The sequence below is a fragment of the Palaemon carinicauda genome, chromosome 15 (assembly GCF_036898095.1).
Source record: "Palaemon carinicauda isolate YSFRI2023 chromosome 15, ASM3689809v2, whole genome shotgun sequence".
NCBI classification, from domain to species: Eukaryota; Metazoa; Arthropoda; class Malacostraca; order Decapoda; family Palaemonidae; genus Palaemon; species Palaemon carinicauda.
The window spans coordinates 34,011,879-34,023,369 of NC_090739.1; the positions used below are offsets into that span (position 1 = coordinate 34,011,879).

The window sequence follows — 11,491 nt, forward strand, 5'->3', positions numbered from 1 at the left end:
TGATAATAAACTTGGTAAACAGTCCATGAGATCATTTTGTCCTGAAAGATACTCAAGCAATGGTGATTATAACTACAATGCATTTCTGGCAAAAAAAATAATAGTCTTTTTCTTTAATATCTCCCATGCTAATTAATTTATCAGAATGGTACTTTGACACAGCACTCTATAGACCTCCACCTAATTTTTGAAACTATAATGCATTTTCAAATCTCGTTAAAGCTTGACCCTCCTCCTAACCCTCCAGTAACCGAAATTCCTAGTCTCCCTGGTGTTGCTTACTCTACCTTTTCTGTACCCTTTTATATTTATTAAAAAAATGATAGAATTGATATATCAGATTCTAGTTATAATTCTTATTAAAATTTCCTGATATTGTTGTAAACTCCTTATACACCCTGCCGAAATACAACAATATCAAGAAATATTAATAAGAATTATAACAAGAATCCAACATATCCATTCTATCAGTTATTAACAAAAATAAAAGGTTACAGAAAAGATAGAGTAAGCGACATAAGAGAGACTAAGGAAGGGGGTTACTGGAGGGATAGGAGGATGGGCAAGAAAGAGGGGGGAAAGGAGAGGAGAGGGAAGGGGCAGTGTGGGTATTCGAATGGCATTACCTACTCACCTGATTCACTTGGCTTAAGCTTTATTAGTACAAGAGTAAACTCCTTAATTAAAGAGATTTGCCAATGCATTACAGTATAAAAATTAGGGGGAAGGTCTATAGAGTGTTGTGTCAAAGTATCATTCTGATCAAGTAATTAGTATGGGAGATATAAAAGAAAAACACACTATTTTTGTCAGAAATGCATAGTAACTCTCTAGCCTCTAATATAAGAATATCTATTTAGCACTGAACGAAAGAAAACGCGTATTTCCAACAGAAACTGCCTTATTTCACTTCTCAGAACATCAAACAGGAGAAGAGTTTGTTCCTCTTAGCTTGTTTTATGTTCCCACACATACAATATATACATATATTGTGTATACATATACATTATACATACAGTATATATATATATATATATATATATATATATATATATATATATATATATATACACTGTATATATATATACTGTATATATATATATATATATATATATATATATATATATATATATATATATATATATATATATATATATACACTGTATATATATATACTGTATATATATATATATATATATATATATATATATATATATATATATATATATATATATATATATATATATATATATATATATATATATATATATATATACTGTATATATACATATATATATAGGTAGAAATAAAATACATATATATGCACGGCTGCTTCTATCTATTTATGTGTAGGCCTATGCACCCAAGTATGTACTGTAATATATTTTGAATTTCATAAACGTGCGGATACGATCCTTAGTTTATTTAAGCAGGTTTAACAAGAAAAAATTATTCTATTTCTAGACCACATAGATATAACGAAAATTCATAAAGAAACCATAAATGGAAAACATATTTGAGCAGCACAAGACCTTGACACAAGATGTTAAAGTTTGTCAATAGCGTGGTATTTCATCTATCATACAATTATACGTCTTACCTTTGAACATCATCATCCCTATCATTATTTAATTTAATCATCCATTATTATTATTATTATTATTATTATTATCCAAGCTACAACCCTAGTTGGAAAAGCAAGATGCTATAAGCCCAGGGGCTCCAACAGGGAAAAATAGCCCAGTGAGGAAAGGAATTAAGGAAATAAATAAATGAAGAGAACATATTAACAATAAATCATTCTAAAAAAAGTAACAACGTCAAAACAGACATGTCATATATAAACTATTAAAAACATCAAAACATTATTAAGCATTAACCAATTAACCGTCACATCATGCTTATCCTTAATCTATAAATTAATAGTTTAATAGTTTGAATCCCAGTGACTCCACGGGTGGATAAATTTCTTCAAAGGGATTAATCAAATAATCATCGACATATACACGTCCCATATATCCGGTATCACAATCGAACATGAAGTTAACATATACACTGTATTAATAGATATCGTTTGAGTTGTTTAACCAACCGTGCTCCAACAGTTCAAGTAGCTTATAATTCACAAGCTCCTACAGCACAAACTCTAAAATGCCAATAATACAAATCGATGCATGCAAGACGTTTTGTGTTGTCGTTTATCTCTCTCGCAATATTTTATTATTTCCTTTCCCACCTAGGTTATTTTCCCTGTTGGAGCCTTGGGCTTATAGCATCCTGTTTTACAACTAGAATTGTAGCTTTTAAAATAACAATACACGAGTAGAACAATTATAGGACATAATAGACATCAGTAGCCTAATGACCAATAAGTACGAGCATTCTCCTTGCTATTTTATTTGTTCATATTAAATATGTTGAACGAGCACTGGTGCAGCATCAAGAGAATGTTAAACTTGCTTAACCAAAACCTGATAAAAATACTAGAATTAAAATATCGTGCTAATGTGTGTAGCATCATTATGTTTATAACGTGTTAAAATAAACTTAGTATACTGTATGAGATTATTTTGTCCTGAAATATACTTAAACACGGTGATTATCACTAATTTCTAAACCTTCACACGGGGATACCCATTTTAAGCTCAGAGCGATAAGAAATACGTATTTCCAAAAGAAATGGCCTTATTTCACAACTCGGAATTTCAAAGATTCCAAGAGATTGTCCGCCTCAGTCTGTTTACTTTTGATACCACACACATACAGTATATACATGCATGTGTGCGTGTATATATATATATATATATATATATATATATATATATATATATATATATATATATATATATATATATATATATGTGTGTGTGTGTGTGTGTGTGTGTGTGTGCATGTAGGCCTATGCATCAAGTGTATACACACACACACACACACACACATATATATATATATATATATATATATATATATATATATATATATATATATATATATATATATATATGTATATATAATATATAATATATATATATATATATATATATATATATATATATATATATATATATATACATAGATAGACATATGCATGCACGTATGCTTCTATGCATGTTTGTATATGTAGGCTAGGCCTATGCATCAAGTATGAGTCTATATGTTGAATTTCATATAATATCCTCAGAGGGGTTTTCTAAGCCCGTTTAACGATCAAAATGAATATTCTATTTTAAGGACACGTAGATATGACGAAAATTTATTAATCAACCACGGGTTTAAGGAAGCCATAAATGGAACTTTATCTGGAAGACTGCCAAGCTATTTTCGCGATGAGCCTCTCGAGTTGTAAAAGATTAGTTAGAAGTTTGTCAGTAGCTGGTTGATTATTTAGTTTAAGATCGCCTTGCCGTATGCAAGACACCGGCTCTTGCGTTGGCAGTTCGCAATGTCAGTAGCGCGTTGTCTGTTGTCTCACTTATCATACAATGATACGCTTTGCCTCTTGTCATTATCATCAATGAAACATTATTAATCAATAACCAATTACCGTCACATCATTATTATCATTCACCAGTAAATCAAAATTCTGAATCAGAGACTTCACGGGTGGGTGAATTTGTACAATCAAATATTCAAAATTAGGACTAGGACTATCATCGACATAAAACACTTCCAATTTGTCTAAAATATCTTCGGTCTTACAATATATCACGAAGTTAACATACCCACTTCATTAATGGATACCGTTGGAGTTGTTTAACCAACCCTGCTCCAACGGTTAGGTTAAGTAGCTTGTTATTCAAAAGCTCCTACAGCACTAACTGAGATGTGTCATTAATACATATCATTCATGTAGTTTAAGATTTTGTGTTGTCCTATCTATTTTAACGTTGTTACTGATCTTAAGACTTTTATTTTATTTTTCAGTATTTGTTTTTCCCCATTTACTTTCCTCACTGGGTTTATTTTCGCGGTTGGAACCCTTGGACTCGTGGCATCCTGCTTTTCTGTCCTGGGTTTTAGACTAATAATAATAATAATAATAATAATAATAATAATACATGAATAGAACAATTATAGTACATAATAGACTGGAGTACTGATCAAAGAGTACGAGCATTTTCCTTCAAACTGCTGGTGTAGCATCACAATAAATGTTCAACTTGCGTCACCAAAACCCAATATAAATATCATAAGTATTGGCTATCCTCTTAGACAATGACACTGAGGAATATATCAACACTAGTGTAATCGAAATATTAGGTCCATGTTAGATATTGTGTTAATCTGTATAACATGTAAATTATGGCCTAACAATTCTAAATTGTGGAAGTAAACTTGTTATACTGTCTATAACAGAGGTTCTCAATGGGGGTGAAATTCACCCCCAGGGGTGAATTTTGGGCTTTCAGGGGGTGAATTGTGACCGAAGTAAGTTTATGGGTGAGGAGAGCAATTATAGGCTTTGGCGTAACCAGCCTGTCACGTGGGCTTGCATTATATCATGTGCTGGCCCAGGAAAAATGGATTAGACAGTAATATACAAGTGACCACCCAAGTTAATCCTAGGATTGTTAAAGGTACTGAAGAAGAGACAGATGGCTAGGGAGTTAGGTAGGTTTCAAGAAAATTACTTGGCAATTCCAAGGTTGGGAACTATAAATAACTGAGAAGCTAAAATCAAGGATCAAGTTGTGCAGGAGATAAAGTCTTCAGCATTTAGCTTATTTTCAATTCAACTTGATGAATCAACTGATGTGGCATCATGTTCCCAGTTGATGGTGTTTGCAAGGTATGTTCACTCAGGTTCATTTAAAGAGGAGTTTTCTTTTGTTCTCCTCTGGAACCAACTACCAAGGCCTCTGATATTTTGGAGAAGGTTTCATCTTTTTTTGAATCAGAAAATCTTTCGTGGGATAATATCAGTGGGTGTTGTACAGATGTAGCACCAGCTATGTTAGGGACAAAATCAGAATTCCAAGTATGTGTGAAAAGGCGAGCTCCTAAAGTGAAAGACATTCATTGTATGAGCCATCGTCAGACACTAGCCTCAAAAACACTTCCTGCTTCACTAGAGAAGGTTGTGGATCAAACAATTAAAATTGTAAATTTCGTCAAAGGAGGGGCTCTCAACTCACGACTTTTCAAGCAGTTATGCACTGATATGGATGCAACCCATCATTCGCTTCTTTTTCACACAAATGTTCGTTGGCGTTCAAGAGGAAATGTAACTGAGCGAGTATTTGAGCTTAGAGATGAGCTCAAATTGTTTTTTGAAGTGCAAGGTAAAACAGAATTTCCTGCCTGGCTGAGTGATGAGGAATGGGTCATGCGTCTTGCCTATTTTGTTGATATAATTGAGCAACTGAATAAACTGAATCTTCAGATGCAAGGAAGGAATACAGACATTATAGAATTCGTAGATGCCTTGGAAGCTTTCATGAGCAAGCCTGAAAATTAGAAGAAAAGGGTAAAAGCAGAAAATGTAGTAATGTTTGAGAAACTGTCATCCAAATTCCAATCTTGATGTTTGTGGTGAAGACAAGGTGCTTCCACAATTTGCAAAAAATGATATTTTGTAGCATTTGACATCACTGGAAAATGAATTCAGACGATATTTTCACGAACTTAGTGATGATGAGTTGGATTTAGTCAGAAATCCATTCAAACTGTCGGTTGAAAAAGTTCCTGATGATTGTCAAGGTGAGTTTTTGGAGTGAAAAAGTGATTCGGGTGTAAGATATATGTTCGATGAGAAATCAATAAAAGAATTTTGGCCTCTGATGTGCGATTCCTACCCAAAAGTGGCAGAAATGGCTATCCGTGTATTGCTTCCGGTTGTATCGACATCTTTGTGAGTCAGGCTTTTCAACTCTGTTACAAATTAAAACGAAGCAGCGCAGTAGACTAGAGGTAGAAAATGACCTGCGTTGTGCTCTTTCAAGCACTCATCCGCGTATCCCAGAATTGGCTAAGAAAAAACAATCACAGGTTTCGTCAATCGATGAAATGTAATCTTCTGAATAAAAATGATTACAGATTTATAATATCTTGTTACCCTATCGAACTTTTTGTTTGTTGCATCAGCTTCAGTTTGGCCTGTTAAATAGTTCTTATAAATCTAAAAAAAAACTATTTTACTTTCATTCAAATTTTATATATCCATCGATATTTTCAATTTGCATATAATTTGTAATATTCCATTATAAAAATAATCCATGTAAAGCTTTAAATGTATAATACCGTTTAAAAAATAGAAAATAAAAGGATTTTTAGTAATATTTGCATATTATATACAGTGCACTTTTTCAGACAGACAAATTTGGAAAATACGGGAAGCGGGGGGGGAATGACATCATTGCAAATGGTGAAAGGGGTGCACGGGCCAAAAAGGTTGAGAACCCCTGGTCTATAAGATTACTTTGTCCTGAAATATTCTTAAGCAATGGCGATTAATATTAATTTTCCAACCCCTCATATCGGAATATCTATTTAGCTCTCAACGAATGGTAATAAGCATTTCCAATAGATGCTGCATTACTCCAGGACTCGGAGGTTGTTCCTCTCAGCCTGTTTGGTTTTGTTGCCACACACAGATAGTTGGATAGATACATAGATAGATAGGTGTATATATATATATATATATATATATATATATATATATATATATATATATATATATATATATATATATATATATATATATATTGTACATATGTTTGTATGTCTAGGCCTATACATATAAATATGTACTGTTAAATTTAGAAAACGCGTGGATAATATCTTCAAGGGCCTTTACCTAAGACAGTTCAATTAGAAAAATATATTCTATTCACATGGCCTACAGTATAGATATAAAATGGTTTAAGAAGCCACAAATGGAACTTTCTCTAGAGTACCAAGCTATTCTCGCAATAAGCACAGTGAACTGCATAAAATTTTTAATTTGCCAGTAACACGGTATTTCATCTATCAAACAACGTCCTGCTTTTTAACATAGCATCCCTACCATTATTTGTATTACCACTCATAAAATAATTCGTCATATCATTCTTACCATTAATCAGTAGGCTAAACGGTATTTATTAACAAGAGCATGATCTCCTTTTACTCCAAAATTATGCAGTCCTGCAGCTCTCCTCTTCTTGCATAGTAATTAGGAGGTTCTCAAAATGCTGGGAAAGCCAAAAATTGAAAGATATGTTGCGGGAGGAGGGGAGGGGGAGGGGTTGGTGGAGGCGTTACTAAGCGACCTGTAACCGACATCGTCATCAACAGTCATTCAAAGAGAAGTTTGTGACGTCAGCCGACATTTGATATACATTCAAAACGCATACTAAATTAAAAAGGATCAATTACTCAAAAGTGTCACTATTTGTGAATTGTATATTTTATTTAGTAATACTTGACAATAAATCTTATTTCTTTTTCAAGAAACTTTTTACGAGAATGGCTATTTTGGCGGGAAATTGGCAGGCATCCTTTGGCAGTGGTCAATAGATGGCGTTAGTGTAGCAAAACGTCGTCTAGGAAAATTAGTAGTTCTCAAAATATTTTCTTTAACAAAAACACTAATATGATTTAAATCAAATATTTACCAAATATAAAATATACATTTCACAAATAGTGACACTTTTGAGTAATTACTCCATTTATAATTTAGTATATGCAGTATTTGGAATATATACCAAATGTACGCTGACGTCACGAACTTCTCTTTGGTTGACCAGGTTGACGATGTCTGTTCCTGGCTTACTGGTCGCTTAGTAACTCCTCCACCAACCCCTCCCCCTCCCCCCTCTCGCAACACATCTTGCTATTTTTTTTCTTTCCCAGCATTTAAAGAACCTCCAAATTACTGTGCAAAAAGAGGAGAGCTGCAGGAGTGCATCATTTTGGAGTAAATGGAGACCGTGCTCTTGTAAACAAATACTCAAAATATGAAGTAGGTCTATCATCGACTTACACACTACCCATATGCATAGAATATGTTTGGTATTACAATATAGCATGAAGTTAACTTACACACTATATTAATTGATACCGTTGGAGTTGTTGATCCAACTCTGCTCCAATGGTTGGGTTAAGTAGCTTGTAATTCAAAAAAAAAAAAGAAGAAAAAAACACATCAATACTTACGCACAAAACTGCTTGGCCAACGCAAAACGCTAATTGAATCAATATGTAAGACGCACACACAAAATGAAACGAACGCGTATACGAACAAAGGCAATAGAACCGGCGACAACACAAATGCATCTTGCCAACTCGACTTCCAAGTTTCGATTGACGCTGATAAACAATAAAACAGCTTTCGGACTCTTTTGTTTTGATTCTGGCGGTGCGATGGGTCAATTGGGAAAACGTAAATTATCATAATTCGCTTGTTATCGCTAACGGCGGCTCGCCTCTGTTGTCAAAGACGTTCGGTGCTATTCTATGGGCCTTGTTCGGTGGACTGGATTTTACTTCACGATATTCGTGCGTAATTTATGTTTTTGTTTCATGCCACGTTCAGTTTTTTTTTTTAGACAATGAAAACAATGTTTTGAAAAAACTGTTGAATTTTTGTAATGACCGTCCACCCTAGGCTTCATTGACGGTATTTTGTCGACCATTTAAGCAAGTCTAAACGCTTAGTTTAATGCTAACGAAATTTTGTTATTTAACAAATTATTCAGTGTTCGCATATGGTCGGTAGATATCACTATGTATTAATATAGCAATTAATAAAATATAACGAATTTTGTATATACTCATTACATTCAGTTTCTGAACGAGAAATTTTGCTATACGGCGTTCAGCGCTCAACGAAACCATAATGACGTTTATAAGCTAAATGAATAAATGCTCATTTGTATTATATGCACCTTATATCCGATACGTATTAGATTTCTGAATAAAAAGAAAATTACCATTGATTTGCCCTTAGCGAGTGTATTTAGTTAGGACATGATTAAATATTCTTTTTACACGTCAAAACGATTTTATTTGTGAAGAAAATTTTGTTGATTTTATTCTGAAATATATCATGAAACTAGTTATAGTATTGCCGTGCTAGGAATGAAGTCGGTTGGGAAGTAACACAGGGTTGATACTTGGTCTAAAGACGGTCTATAGGGATTGGGTAAGGAGCTCCTAGGTTAGGTTAGGTTCTTGTGTCTGTTTTCTCTTTTAAAATGTGTTTTTTCAGTCATAACTTCAGGATGTTAAAATGCCTAAAATTGGAAAAATATGGACCCCCCCCCATTATTTGCACCAGAACAGTTCATAGTATCAATAGATTCATCAGGGCCATTCTTATCTTCATCTGTAAGAATATTGTACTAAAGTAAATATTTACCAAAATTTTCATTGCCGACTGGGTTGGTCCTCTGTCCCTAACCAACTACAAAGGATCAGCTTTTGCAATCGGTCATATTTACATTCCAAACTTGAAACTTTGGCAATGAACTTGATATATAATATATACTAATCACACGAACTTTAAGAACTATGAAACGGGTTTCCTTGGCAAGAAGCTTCCGTTTCCATGTACCCAGATGTAAATACAAGTTTACCTGATGGCTGCACCGGTTCTTGGTCGTGAGTTATGAAGGAGCTCAACATGAAAGAACAAGGACTAGGCTCAAATCTCGGAGTTTTCGTTTCGTTGCAAAAGTTCGGTATCATGATTGCTAACAGAAAGAGAGCAAAGTGTCCAAAAATATCGGGGAATCGACAATTTAGTAATTCATTACACATGTGGTGGACGTGAACAGGATATTTAATGTACCCAAATGTCAGCGCCAGATCAGTGAACTTCGAATGATGGCTATGAGTCATACGAGGTTAACAAAGGACAACGGGATAAACGCTGGCATCACACTGAAGTTAGTTTTACAGGATAACAGGAAGGCTGAATGTCACACAGGCGAACTCTTGGGAAAGGAAAAATTCGGTGGCTTATCGGGTTTACAGGATGTCTTACACATTTGTGTTATGAAGCAGTTGTGCTCTCTCTCTCTCTCTCTCTCTCTCTCTCTCTCTCTCTCTCTCTCTCTCTCTCTCTCTCTCTCTCTCTCTCTTTCCACACACACGCACACACATTTATATATATATATATATATATATATATATATATATATATATATATATATAGTCAATATTGCTCCTCTCTAAGAAATCAGTTATATATATATATATATATATATATATATATATATATATATATATATATATATATATATATATATAACTGATTTCTTAGAGCGGAGCAATATGGACATAATTCGTTAAATTTCAGTATACTCTCTAATGTTGACTTGAACGCTCTGTGGTAGCCTACCTGTTTATCAATCGACTACAGCAACTTACAGTTGGACTTAACGACAACCATAATCGTATCAACCTTAAGTCAGTACATATAATGGATTCAGGATAAAACCTTCGAGTGTATGGATACACACACATACACTCATTCATATATATATATATATATATATATGTGTGTGTGTGTGTGTGTGTGTGTGTGTGTGTACAGTACGCGTATGTATGTGGGTGGGTTTTAATTTTATGTATGTATGTATGTATATATGTGGAAAATGAAGAAATGTAACACCAGGAAAAGCTATTCTGCCAATGGGCTGGAGTCATATCCACCGTCCATCTTCAGAACAACGCTAATCCGACGTGTCCTTTTTTTCGACGTTTAGTTCCTTTCACACGCTCTGGGAAATGATGCAGAGGAGATAGAGCGAGGGATGAAAGGGACGAGTGCAGGAAGAGGTGGGAAGGGAAAAAGGATTTAAACAAATTGTCGAATAAGGAAGAAGAGGAAAAAGTGGTTGGCAAAATGAGAATGTAATATGATGAGGAAATTACTTGGCTCTCTTAGTGGCATTTCCATTCCCAGCGGTTGGCTCTCTCTCTCTCTCTCTCTCTCTCTCTCTCTCTCAACCGTAGGTTATTTGATATTCTAAACCACGCCCAAAATAAAGTAGCTTTCAAGTGTGTTGAGATGAAAATGTAAGGAAATGTGTCCTTGAGCAACGAAGAAGTTATGGGAAAAACAATATTTAGTGCGGCGTATGCAAAACTCTATTGTCTGCATACAATCGCATATGTATATATATATATATATATATATGTATATGTATATATATATATATATATGTGTGTGTGTGTGTATATATATATATATATATGTATATATATACTGTATATATATATTTATACTGTATATATATATATATATATGGGTACAGACAATTTCAACTGATCAGGAATGAAAAAGATATATTCATTGGTTACCTTTGGCCTCCTTCGCCAAGAACTCCGAAAAAAATATTATATTCCATTTCTTCTGACCTTGTCTATTGTAGAGTAAAAGAGTCTAGTGATTGATAAGCCTTATTAATGACTGTTTTACTGATAAACTAAGTATTATCATATTTACATAATCATAAACTAAAGATACCTAGAACAATAAGAAAAGGATTAATCCTGAATGAGA

The 11,491-nt window shown here is 33.7% G+C and overlaps 1 long non-coding RNA gene across 2 annotated transcripts in view; it reads right to left on the minus strand.

Annotated features, from left to right (window-relative positions):
- LOC137654261 (uncharacterized) overlaps positions 1-8,300 on the minus strand; it is a 281,869-nt gene extending 273,569 nt beyond the window's left edge. For both annotated transcript variants that reach the window (XR_011046576.1, XR_011046577.1), the window contains exon 1: positions 8,137-8,300. This is a non-coding gene — a long non-coding RNA (uncharacterized lncRNA). The remainder of the gene's footprint in view (positions 1-8,136) is intronic.
- Positions 8,301-11,491: the final 3,191 nt, after the last annotated feature.